The 12500-nt window shown below is 45.1% G+C and overlaps 1 protein-coding gene across 3 annotated transcripts in view; it reads left to right on the top strand.

Moving 5' to 3' along the window:
- LOC145403034 (hemocyte protein-glutamine gamma-glutamyltransferase-like) overlaps positions 1–12500 on the top strand; it is a 47653-nt gene that overhangs the window by 667 nt on the left and 34486 nt on the right. The window lies entirely within an intron of this gene.

Below are 12500 nucleotides of genomic sequence, written 5' to 3'. Positions count from 1 at the left end.
AGGAGGGGGGTAAAGAAATGGGCGTGGGGGACGGAAAAATGGGTGGGATGGGCTGGAATTTGGGTGAGGGGGTGGGGAGAGGCCATGGGAGTATACCCTGTGAAGTTAGATGTTGTGGTGTTATTGGTCTGCTCCCATTGCCTTCGTATGTCTTGCGACTCGAGGCGTAGGCGAGAAGTGAGATTAGAGAAAGTGAGAAGTCATAGGAATTAGGATGAGAGAGAGAGCGAGAGAGGGAGAGAGAGTTGTAAGTAGGGTTAGTGCTTGAGAGGCCACATGTTCAGTTAATGTTAGAGAGAGAGAGAGAGAGAGAGAGAGGCTGAGTCAGTATGTGGGCTAAGTAATATTGATACTTGATGCCAAGCGACTGGTCTCGTATATACAATCTCTCTCTCTCTCTCTCTCTCTCTCTCTCTCTCTCTCTCTCCATTCCTCCTTCTCCTATCTTCTCTCTCTTCCTCCCTCCTTGTCCGTCCACACTCCATCCTTCCTTACTTCCTTTCTTCCCTCCTTGCCATCTCATTTCCTCCCTCCCCTCCTTCCGCCCTTTTTTTCTTTCCTTCCTTCCTTCCTTCCTTCCTCTTCTTCCTTCTCTTCCCTAGCTTCTTCCTGTTTTTCTTCCATTCTTTCCTCTTTTCTTTCTTTTCCTTCCTTCCCTCTTTGTTCTTAAACAGTCTCTCTCTCTCTCTCTCTCTCTCTCTCTCTCTCTCTCTCTCTCTCTCTCTCTTATTATTATTATCTATCGACAGTTACATATATTAGCATTACCAGGTACAGGTGTTTGATCTATTTTTTTATATATAGTAAAATAATCTAGCGAGGATATCCGCTGCCTCTAGGAATTCTGAGGAAGTGATGATAAAATTCCACCGGGAAATGTTGATGGAGAAATGTTAACACCACGATCCATGTCTGCCTTACCTGAGTTACCTGTTTAATCAGCCAGTCAATTAATCAATCAATCAGTCAATTCAATCCTCCTCCTTCTCCTCCTCCTCCTCCTTATCATCATCAGATCCGTCTTTCACGTATCATTATATTTCTGATCACACACACACACACACACACACACACACACACACACACACACACACACACACACACACACACACACACCATCACTGCTAATTATTCATGACTCCCCACACTCACGCCATAATTAAGTCTCACATCCGTATACAATGCTAATGCACGCGCTAACAAGCCCTCGCGTCATCTTGCCGCCTCCACCCCAGACCTGTTTTGTATCATTCTTCATAGCACCATCCACTCTTCTTCCATTAGCTACCCCACCTCCATTTTCTTTGCACATTTACCTCTGCTCTGTATGGCTTTTTAGCATCGTCCACATTTCTTCCATTAACCACTCCATCTCCATTTTCTTTGCACATATGCCTCTGTTTTCTGTGGCGTTTCATTTAAGTCTAATTTGTTTTATATGTTTTTCTAATTATTTTGCATCTAATCCTTATACATATCTAAAAAGGTATCAGTTTTATCCATGTGTTTGTTTTACCTCTCTATATCTGCTGCTTATCTGCACACTGTCTAGGAATGGATGTATTACGTAACGCCGTATATTTTTCCGCCAGAGATCTCGCACCTGTATCATGGCGACTGCATTCTCTCCCTGTCCGTCTCGTTCGCGCTCTGCTTCTCCTTCCTTTCCTTCTTATTTTTCTGCCATGCACCCCTTTAGCGTTCTTCATTTTTTTTTTTAATATAGAGAGTATTATAAATCAGTGTTGTAATATTGCCTCAGTTATATTTTGACGGTGCCACGTAATATCAATTTAGCGGTGAGTCTGCAGATATTTATATTATATTAAAGTTTTCAGTTACTGTAACAGACATTGGAGTCGAGGTTGTAAATTTTTGAGAATCGTTAGAGTAAGATGGTGGATGTAACGGGATGTGGTCAGCGAAATGGCAGGGATCAGAGCTATATGGAGGCGATTTGTTTGGGGCCAACGTTTACGGAATTAAGGCTTCTGTTTATAGATATAGATAAATAATTGTCTTGCATCATTCCGAGTAGTGTGGGTGAGTGAAGCTGAACCAGTAGAACAAATGAAGGGATGAATGTAACTGCTCTCATGTAGTGATGGTGACCGATAGGGGGACAAAAAAAAGTGTGGATAATGATGATGATGATGATTATGATTGCCTAGTTACCGAAATAGAAAGGAGAGTGATAGTGATATAGATGATGATAATGATTGCTTGGTTACAGATATTAGAAAGGAGTGGTGATGATGATGATGATGATGATGTTGATGGTGATTATAGGTATAGAAGTAGAGAGTTAATAATAGTAGTGATGGCTGTAAGCTGTTTAAAAATATGTGGTGCTCTTGCAAGTTTTCAAGTTAAATTCCTTAATCTTTAGTATTCTTTCTCTTAGTGGCACAACAGTCGATAGGGACATGTAGTTTGACAGGGTAGGTAATTCTCTCTCTCTCTCTCTCTCTCTCTCTCTCCCCGTGTCAAAGCATAAACTAATTTTCTTCCACATTCCTTTTTTTTTTTTCTCGCTTCACTTCTTTCTTTAATCATTTCCTGTCTCTTCTTTCTCCTGCTCTCCCCTTCATTCTCTTCTTTCACTCCTCTCTCTCTCTCTCTCTCTCTCACACACACACACACACACACACACACACACACACACACACACACACACACACACACATCCTGATTCCACCCGCTTCCCTATTCAACTCATTCCTACCTCTATTCACTGTTCCCTGAGCCCCCTTCCCCTTCCCCCCCCTCCCTCCTTCCCTCTCATCCTTCCCCTCCCCTCCATTCGCATTTACCCCATTTTTCAACCCTCTCCCCTTCTTAATGTCTTCCTCACAACCACATACTCCCCTCCTTCTCTTCCCATCTTCCTCCCTCCCTCCCTCCTTCCTATTCTCCTTTCTTACACCTTCTTGTCATCTTCCTTCACCTCTTCTTATCATCTTTCCTCCCTCTGCCTTTTTCTTCTTTATTTATTTGCTTTCCTCTTTTTTATCTTAGTTTCTATATCCTTACTTTCTTTTATTCCATCGCTTTTCATCCATTCTTCCTTCTTTCCTGTCTTCAGTTATACCTCCCCACCTTCCCTCCCTCCCTCTCTCATTCCGTCCTTCACTTCCTGCCTCCTCCTCCATCCTCCTCCTCTTCCGTGTCCCTCCTCCTCCTCCTCCTCTTCTTCCCTGTGCCTCCTCCTCCTCCCTCCTCCTCTTCCCCTCCCTTCCACCTCCTCTTCCTCTACCCTTCTATCTCCCACTCTCCCCCCATTTTCCTATCCCGGCTACTTGTGGACGTTTCGGCTACTTACCACTATCTCGGCACCGGCTCACTTATATAACTCTCTCTCTCTCTCTCTCTCTCTCTCTCTCTCTCTCTCTCTCTCTCTCTCTCTCTCTCTCCATGCAGTGGCAAAAACATGAAAACAGACATGGAAAGTAGTCAAACGGCGGAGAGAAAGAGAAAAGGTACGGTATTAAAGGGAAAAATGAAAGAAAAACAGAGAGAGAGAGAGAGAGAGAATCAGAATGCGGAGATGTAAAAATGAATTGAGATAAAGTGACACAAGATCAAAGAAGCAACACTGACACAAACCTGTAAACAGAGACTAAGAAACTAATAATGAGGGGAAAGAATTACAGCAAGGAAGAGAGAAAAAAAGATAGCTCTAACTCTCCTCAAAGTGGTTAGTGATTGGAAAGCGTCTGGCGATAAAAATGACGACGTGGGGGAAATGTAAAGGTTAAGCTCTTCCCGGGCGGTGATTAGGAGGCCTCGTTTTCTTTCCCCTTCGTCCGATGGTGAGGATGGTGGACGGTGAGGAAAATTTTAGTACTGGCTTATATCTCATTGTGGTTTCATTGCTAAGGTTGTTATTATTATTATTAGTAGTAGTATTCGCACAGCTACCTCTACTACTGTACTACCATTCCGCCCCTTCTCCTCCTCCTCCTTCTCGAATATGACAGGGCATCCCAACCACGTAGCACCAGTCACAATAATACCACAACTTAACACTGCCAGAGTATCCTAACAGGCCTATTACTCTTCATTAACAAGATCCATGTTATCTTATCGCCAGCCCTGACACGCCCAATCCCTCCTCTCTCCCTGTGATCCTTGTATTAGTTCTGAGGCGCCTGTGAGCACCTAAGATTGTGTTGTAGGTGGTATGGGAGACTAATTTCTCTCTCTCTCTCTCTCTCTCTCTCTCTCTCTCTCTCTCTCTCCTAGCCACAACCTTCCTTCCCATGACCTCTAAGGAAGGGTAAGGTCATTATTTTTTTTTTTCTTTCCTACCTTTCTCCCCGGCATTCCTCCCTCCCTCCCGTTCTCTCCCTCTCAACCTTTGTCAGTCTATCCATCTGTCTGTCTGTCTATCAATCTGTCTGTCTCTGTCTGTCTTTAGTTCTTTAATTACTTTGTTTTCCTTTTCTCGTCTTTTCCCTTCATCGTTTTTCATTCATCCTCCCCAGTTCCTCTCTCTCTCTCTCTCTCTAGCTCACCTACCTCACCCCCTCCCCTCTTCACATAACTCTCTCCCCCCTTCCCATATCCCTTCCTTCCCCCTGCCTCCCTCCTTTTGTCTCCCCCTTCTATTTCTCCTTCTCCCTCCATCTCTTCTTCCCTTCAACCCTTCCTCTCCTTCTTTCCTCTCCCCTCCCTTTCTCCCCTTCTTTCGTCTCCCTTTTCTCCCTCACCCATTTCTTTCTCCTATCTACCTCCCTTTCATTCCTCTCCCTTTCTTTTTACTACCCTCTCTCCTCTTCTCCACACCTCATCCTGTCCTCTCTCTCCTCCTCTCCTCTCCTCTCTCCTCTCCTCTCCTCTCCTCTCCTCTCCTCTCCTCTCCTCTCTCTTCTTCACCTCCTTCCCGCATTACATCTCCCCTCCTCCCTCCATGGTATTTCCTCTTTCCCCCCTTCCCTCTCCTTTCTTCCCTCCCTCTCTCCTTTCCTCCCTCACTCTCTCCCACTTACTCTGGCGACGCCCTAAAGCAGCAACAGGTTAGGTAATTCTCTCTCTCTCTCTCTCTCTCTCTCTCTCTCTCCATAGGCCTAACCCTTTCAATGTATCTCCAGGCGCTTATATCCAGCCTTTTTTTTTTTTTTTTGCTAGTGGGAGTAGATACATCATTCATTAACCCCTTCAGTACGAGAGGCCATTCCTAAGATGAATAAAAATACCAGGAAGTAGCCAGTATAAGACGCAAAACACGTCGTGGGATTGAGAGGGTTAGCATCATCCCTTAACAACCCTCTCACACCTATTCATTCCCTCGCCATATCCTTACCGCCTTTGCTTTAGAAATAGCCCGTCATTCCTTCACTAATGTGTATTTTGCCTTTATTATTGCTATCCCAGGTGGCTCCGAAAATCATTAGTGAGAGACAGATGGACAGGGCCGGTCCTAGAGATTTAAATTTACGTCCTGGGGCTGAATTGGTTGGCAGTCTTAAAATTCCGTCCGTAAACAACAAAATCCCATGAAAAACCAAAGAAGAGGCCTGGGGTGGAAGCACAGAGCACCTCCAGGCTCGTGTGACCTTGCCAACTCCCTACATGGCCACCGAAGCCTTACTACACACACACACTCACGTCTTCAAGCCAGCCGGCGAGACAGAGGGGGTGTGTAGAGTGTGGCTGGTGAATGAGTGGTGTGGTGGTGAATGGGTGGTGAGTGAAGTGTGGGGAGAGTGGGATAGGTTGGTGGTGGCGATGTAATGAGAATAATTGTGACGTAAGAGTTGAGTGGATGGGTTGATGGTGGTAATAGACGTGTGTGTGTGTGTGTGTGTGTGTGTGTGTGTGTGTGTGTGTGTGTGTGTGTGTTAGAGAATGTTAGCAATGGTAGTAAGATAGAGTGGTGAGGTGTGGTGTGGTTTGTGATGATGGTGTGTGGTGCTGTAGCGAGTGCAGGGGTTGGTGGTGGTGTGGTTTGTTGTGGTGATGGTGTGTGTTGATGTGTGATGTGGTAGTGCGAGTAAATGTTAACATGAGCTGTGGTTGTGGTGGCGTGTGGTGGTGAATGTGATAGGGTAAACCGGAGTGGTGGTGAGGCTGTGGTGTGGTGGGATGTGGTAGGGTGGAGTGAACGAGTCAGGGTGAATTTATGGGACTGGGTGTGGTAATAATGGTGATTGTAACGACTCACATGATTGGGTTGTAAAAGCTGGTGGTAGTGGTGGTGGTAGTGGTAGTTATCGTCATCATCATCATCATCATCATCATCATATTAACCTTATCCACATTTGTCATCATCCTGTCTCTCCATCTCTGGCTGGCATCATCATCATTATCATCATCATCGTCATCATCATCATCATTGTAACTCATTTTTATCAGCAAGTACAAGTATCTAAATATGGAAATGGGAAAAACCCCTGGTAAGAACCGTAAAACCTGTGCTCGCTCTCTCTCTCTCTCTCTCTCTCTCTCTCTCTCTCTCTCTCTCTCTCAGGGCAGAAAGGGCGCTACAGAGGAAGCCCTTTCGTATCATTAGGATTGGAATGTCGTCACACTGGTTTTGTTGTCGCTCTGGTTCTGTCGTTTAGCGTCTGGTTCTGTCTCGCATAATGTCTGCTTCGTCGCTTTTTACTCCTTGTTTGATGCCGTTTCCCTTGTTTGATGCCGTTTAGCTTGGCCGTTTAGTTTCCTGTGTTACATGGCCTACCGTATGCACAAAGTTCCTCATACCTAAGTACAGGAGTTCGAAACAGAGTACCTTATGCAGAGGGTCACATGCGGCAAGTTCATGCATGTACAGTGTTCCTTATGCACAAATTAATCTTGACCACATCCCTGTCCCTCCTCATATGCTACTCAATAGGCGACTTCTTTTGACACATCGAGGGAAAATTTGAATGCAGAAAAATAAATTGTCCGTCTGTCTATCATAGGAAATCATCTGTTTAGGATTATGTGCCCCCCAAACCAGGGATGCGGTATCAGGTATCCTAGTGCATTGGGTAATTTTGCCTGCACGAACTTGGTGTATGTGCCACAGGTTTCATGTCGGTTAGGTTCTGGTTCTAGGCCAGTTCTAAACAAGAGCTTTGGTTCTAGGCTGCATCTGCCATTTAGTCTCGCGTGCTGTTCGTATTTTTAATGAGGGGTCAAGTGTGCAGTGGTCATCACATCCACCTTACAACTTGAAGAACGTGAGATCATTTCCCAGGCCGATCGAACCCGGGGACTGAGTTTGTTGTCCACCTATTCACGCAGCAGTACAGTTGGGGACCTGAATGTATTCTAGGAAAAACCTGGAAGAGCAATAAATAAATGAATATATAAAAATAAGCTACATAGGCATTGATGATCTTAAAAGTTCTGTTATACTGTGATGTTTGTAATGGAAGGAAGAGGAGAAGATGGAGGAGGGAGGGGGGGGGAGAAAATGGGAGGGAAATGAGAAGGTGGGAGGAAGGAAAGAAGGAATGTAGGGAGGGAGAGTATGGGAAGGACGAAAGGGCGGGAAGGAAAGTGGATAAGTAAGAGAGGAGGAGGAGTGAAGGGAAGGAAGGGTAAATGAATGATGTGAGAGGGAGGGAAAGGGAAGGAAGGTAAGGAGGGACAGCATAGAAGGGGAGAAAAGAGGGATGGGAAGGGAAGAATGAAAGTGAGAATGAAGGAAAGGAGAGAGGGAAGCAGAGAAGGCAAGGAGTGAAAGAATGAAAGGAGGGAAGGGAGTCAGTGAAGGAGGGAGAAGATAAACGAGAGGGAAACATTAGGAAAACTATGTACTCGTATGTGTAAACAGAGTAAGTGGTAAAGAGATTAAGCAGAGCATAATAAGAGAGAGAGAGAGAGAGAGAGAGAGAGAGAGAGAGAGAACATAAGCCCGTCCTAGTTTAATTCCATGTCGACTGGTTTATAATTATCCTGAGAAGTGAACAGTGCGTGTGTCATAAATATTTAGGTGCCCAACGCCCACCCCAGCCTCAAACCCTCCGCCTAAGTTATTGCCCACACCACACTAACCAGATCTGTCTCTGGGCTGGCTAGTCAGAAATAAGAGTTAACTAGATGTGGATTGCAAGAGGATAAACGCAGTAGGTCTCTTGAGTGAATGAAAATCCTGTAAGGGCTAGAATAAGACAAGGGTAGCATAGTCTTCTAGTTATTGATATGATTCTGTGGCTTTTTACCATCAGTGTGCAGTAAATGTAGGCCACTGATATAATTATGTCATGGCTGTCTACGGTTTCAAAGATAACTGCTGTGTGTTTGAGGATGGTGGTGTGCTGGGGTACGTGTTTACAGGCAGGAGGGAAGAACGAACGGGATCAGTGTCATACCAGACTCCACATTATTATTATTATTATTATTATTATTATTGTTATTGTTATTATTATTATTATTATTGTTGTTGCTGTTGTTATCATATTTTTGGGTCACTGTGAAGAGTTACAGCGAGGGTATACCAATCTCACCAACATCACCTGTATAATCAGAAAACCCTCAATATATTCTGTGGTAACCTGCATGCAAACACACCAATATCACGCTGTTGTGTTCTCATTTCCATGTTACGTGCAAACCCGATCGTATCACTGGCGAGTGTGTAGCGTGGCGTGGATGAAACGATGTGCTATGTGGCTAGACTTGGGGAAGGGGCGTCTGTAGGAAGGGTGGTGTATTTAGAAGTCGAAGTAGTGTTATGGCAGTGCTTGAGTGTGTTGAGTCTGTGTGTCATAGGTAGAACTGACAGGCATCTTTGGACCTTTTGAAATATGTGTATCGGCCCATCAGCATCATCATCCTAACCTTCTCTCTCTCTCTCTCTCTCTCTCTCTCTCTCTCTCTCTCTCTCTTATAAGATGGGATGGGGTACGATCGAGGACAAGGGGTGAGAAAGTGTGAGGCTAGGAAAACTAACACCATCATACCAACTGAAATGGGCCGCACCCTCATCCACACGTCATTCAAGCCCCGGGAACCCTGCCTGCACCTCACAAGCTTGATCATTTTCGATTTTTTTGTATACATATTTATACATTCGCTTCACATGCACCCACCAACCAGCGTCATACATACACATGCACAATTATCCCTTATATGACTAACGACGCTTTCACCCGTGCCTCTCTATATTTGGAAGTGCAGTGTATCAAGTATTCCAGTGAAGTAAAATGACTCGTGTGTGTGTGTGTGTGTGTGTGTGTGTGTGTGTGTGTCGGAACCACGTCAACGTGTGCAGTAACTCTCTTGCAGTATTTCCTTCGGATGTGTTGTTATGCTTTTGTGGGTCAAGGAGTGTGTCTTGGTAGGATCTGTTTATTACGCAATGGGTTTTTCCTGTCAGAGAGAGAGAGAGAGAGAGGAGGGTGGAGGGAGAGAGTTGGCTAGACAAAACCATTAGACTTTCTTCAGTACTCTCTCTCTCTCTCTCTCTCTCACTGGTTTAAACGCATCATCCATTAATTTCCACGTTCACCACAGTCCTTTATAAAATCTCTTCCTTTACCCTTGTCAGTTAGTTTAAAGTGTCGCTTTTAATGCTTCACGTGCCATGATTCTTAAGGCATTTTATTTCTGTTTACCTCCTGGCGATTTTGCTCACTAGAAAGAAGCCCTACACACACACACACACACACACACACACACACACACACACACACACACACACACACACACACACACACACACACACACACACACACACACAATTTCTCCAGCCCTATTCACCGTTATATAGAACTTTCGTAATTTATTCTGGGTACCTCGCGATGATTTGTTTGTTTTTTCCATCAGAGAGCAACCCCCACGTAGGCAGAGGTTTTATGGCTGTGGTTTCCTTTCGACTTTAAGAGACCCGTTTTTTGTGGTATCCTATTTCGTGTGTTTTCTGGCGTCACTTTTCTGGCTAACCTCTTACTGTATGACGTATTTCTCTTTTTAATTATTTACCGTACATATTTATTTATATTCTTCTCTTTCTCCTGGCGCTAGAGAGGGACGCCTTCATGTGGTGGCACTGATATAACCAGGCGGCTCCACTGCCTGGTTAGACAAATATCCCCCAAAAGGAAGATGCTGGACTGGAAGGTAGCAATTTAAGCCTGCAGTCCACTGGGTTTACATTTCAGATACTACTGCCAGTGGATTTTATTGAGCTGGGGAGAAGTCTTGAACTGGAGGGGTTAAACACAGCCCTTATTAATCCTTTCTCTGCCAGGCATCATATCGAAATTGAAAAAAATCGTCTGGAGATAACGAGAATTAACGACAGACTTATCACGTTAATTTAGCTTGGATTTTTATTCCTTTGTAGTTTATTTCACTTTACTAGTTCAGTGGCAAAATAAGACATCCGCTTACTTTCCATAGCACTTCTTCGTGACCAGCATCATGTTCTAGTGATCGTTTATTGTCACAACTCGGCATTCATGATAGAGTGATGGTAATTTTAGACCAGGTTAGAGCGAAAGGAGTATAGAGTATCAGATCATCGTAATGAAGGGGTCGGTGATGTAGTGGGTGGAACTCCCCTGTGTGTGCCAGGGAGAGACGCCTTCCCGTGGTGGCACTGATAGAGCCGGGCAGCTCCACCGTCCGATTATACAAAACGTCCCTCCCATCCCTCCCTGTCCCCCCAAAGGATGGTGGACTGCAGGATAGGGACAGCTTCAGCCTGCAGTTCACCGAGTTCACGACTGACATGCCACCAGGGGGTTTAGGCTGGTCATCTACCCTTTAGCCCGAGGACGATTTTTTTATTATTACCGACAGACGATTTTCTTCAGTATTACATTAACAGTTTATTAGGCTAAAGTACTGAGTGTTTCTCTCTCTCTCTCTCTCTCTCTCTCTCTCTCTCTCTCTCTCTCTCATTTTATTCAATTGCCACGTAACCTACTTCACTGGTATTGCGTGAGTGCACCTAATTTGGGGCTTAGGTTTAAGTGTGTGTGTGTGTGTGTGTGTGTGTGTGTGTGTGTGTGTGTGTCTGTCTGTCTGTCTGTCTGTCTGTCTGTCTGTCTGTGCGTCCGTGCCTGCGTGCGTGTTTTTGTGTGTATGTGTGTGTGTGTGTGTGTGTGTGTGTGTGTGTGTGTGTGTGTGTGTGTGTGTGTAAATTAGGAAGTGTAGGCCTGTGTGGTGTGTGTGTGTGTGTGTGTGTGTGTGTGTGTGTCTGTGTCTGTGTTTAGTTTTAGGACTGTGCGTGCGTGCTTAGGTTTAAGAGTGTGAGCGTTGGCGCGTAGGCCTATGTATGTATGTGTGTATGTAAGTATGTGTTTGTGTAGGCTTGTAAGTGAGTACGTGCGTGTATGTATGTATGTATGTATGTATGGTTGAGTGATGACGTAACATCCGGTCGTACAAAAACACCATTGTATGCTTCATCTTCGTGTTAGAAGGGATGATTGTGGAGGTGATGGGTGGATGGAGGGATGGTTGATTGGATGGTTGGGTGGATGGAGGGATGGATGATTGGATGGTTGGGTGGATGGAGGGATGGATGATTGGATGGTTGGGTGGATGGAGGGATGGATGATTGGATGGTTGGGTGGATGGAGGGATGGATGGTTGGGTGGATGGATGGTTGGGTGGATGGAGGGATGGATGATTGGATGGTTGGGTGGATGGAGGGATGGATGGTTGGATGGTTGGGTGGATGGAGGGATGGTTGATTGGATGGTAGGACGGTTGGAGGGAGGGTTTGATGATAGAGAGGATCCTTAGGTGGATGGTTGGATGAATCGTTGGATGATTGGGAAGGATGGCTGGTTGGATGGGTGGATAGATAGTTGAAGTTTGGTTGGATGGTTGTTGGGAAGGATGGTTGGGTGAATGGTTAGTCGGCTGGTTCTTTGATGGATCGTTGGATGGATGGTTGATTGGTTGGATGGCTGGATGGTTGAATGGTTGGATAGATGGTCGGATAGATGATTGGATGGCTACGTGATTGATTGCATGGATGGGTGGATGGATGGAGGGATAGTTGATGGAAAAGTGGGAAGGATAGGTAAATTATAGGGATGACCATATGAGAGAGAGAGAAGAGAGAGAGAGAGAGAGAGAGATTTTACGAGGCAAGATAGGGGAGAATGAATAAGATCCCAGTTGAAAGAGGATGTGAGTAGAGTAGTAGGGATGATACTCAATTGTGTAGGTGTACCAGTGGGTGTAAGTGGGTGTAGGAGGATGCAGAGGAGTATATTTGGGTTTAGGTTAGTGTGGGTGGGTGTAGGAGGATGAAAGTGGGTGTAGGTGGGTGTTATATGGAAGTAGGTGGTATTAGTGCGGTGTAGGCTGGGTGTAGGTGGGGGTAGAAGAGTGTAGGATGGCATTGTGGTGATTAAGTGGGTGTAGGTGAATATAGGAAGGTGTAGTGTGAGTGTATAGCCGGGTGTAGAAGGGTATAATGAGGTATAGCAAGGTAATGGAGAATGTAATGGTGGTAATTGTGTGTGTGTGTGTGTGTGTGTGTGTGTGTGTGTGTGTGTGTGTGTGTGTGTGTGTGTGTGTGTGTGTGAGTTAGGGATGAA

Source organism: Coenobita brevimanus, chromosome 60, assembly GCF_032717465.1.
Source record: "Coenobita brevimanus isolate Jiangsu-jjx chromosome 60, ASM3271746v2, whole genome shotgun sequence".
Taxonomy (NCBI): Eukaryota; Metazoa; Arthropoda; class Malacostraca; order Decapoda; family Coenobitidae; genus Coenobita; species Coenobita brevimanus.
The sequence above is the reverse complement of the archived record's forward strand: the minus strand, read 5'-3'. Positions and strand labels throughout refer to the sequence as shown.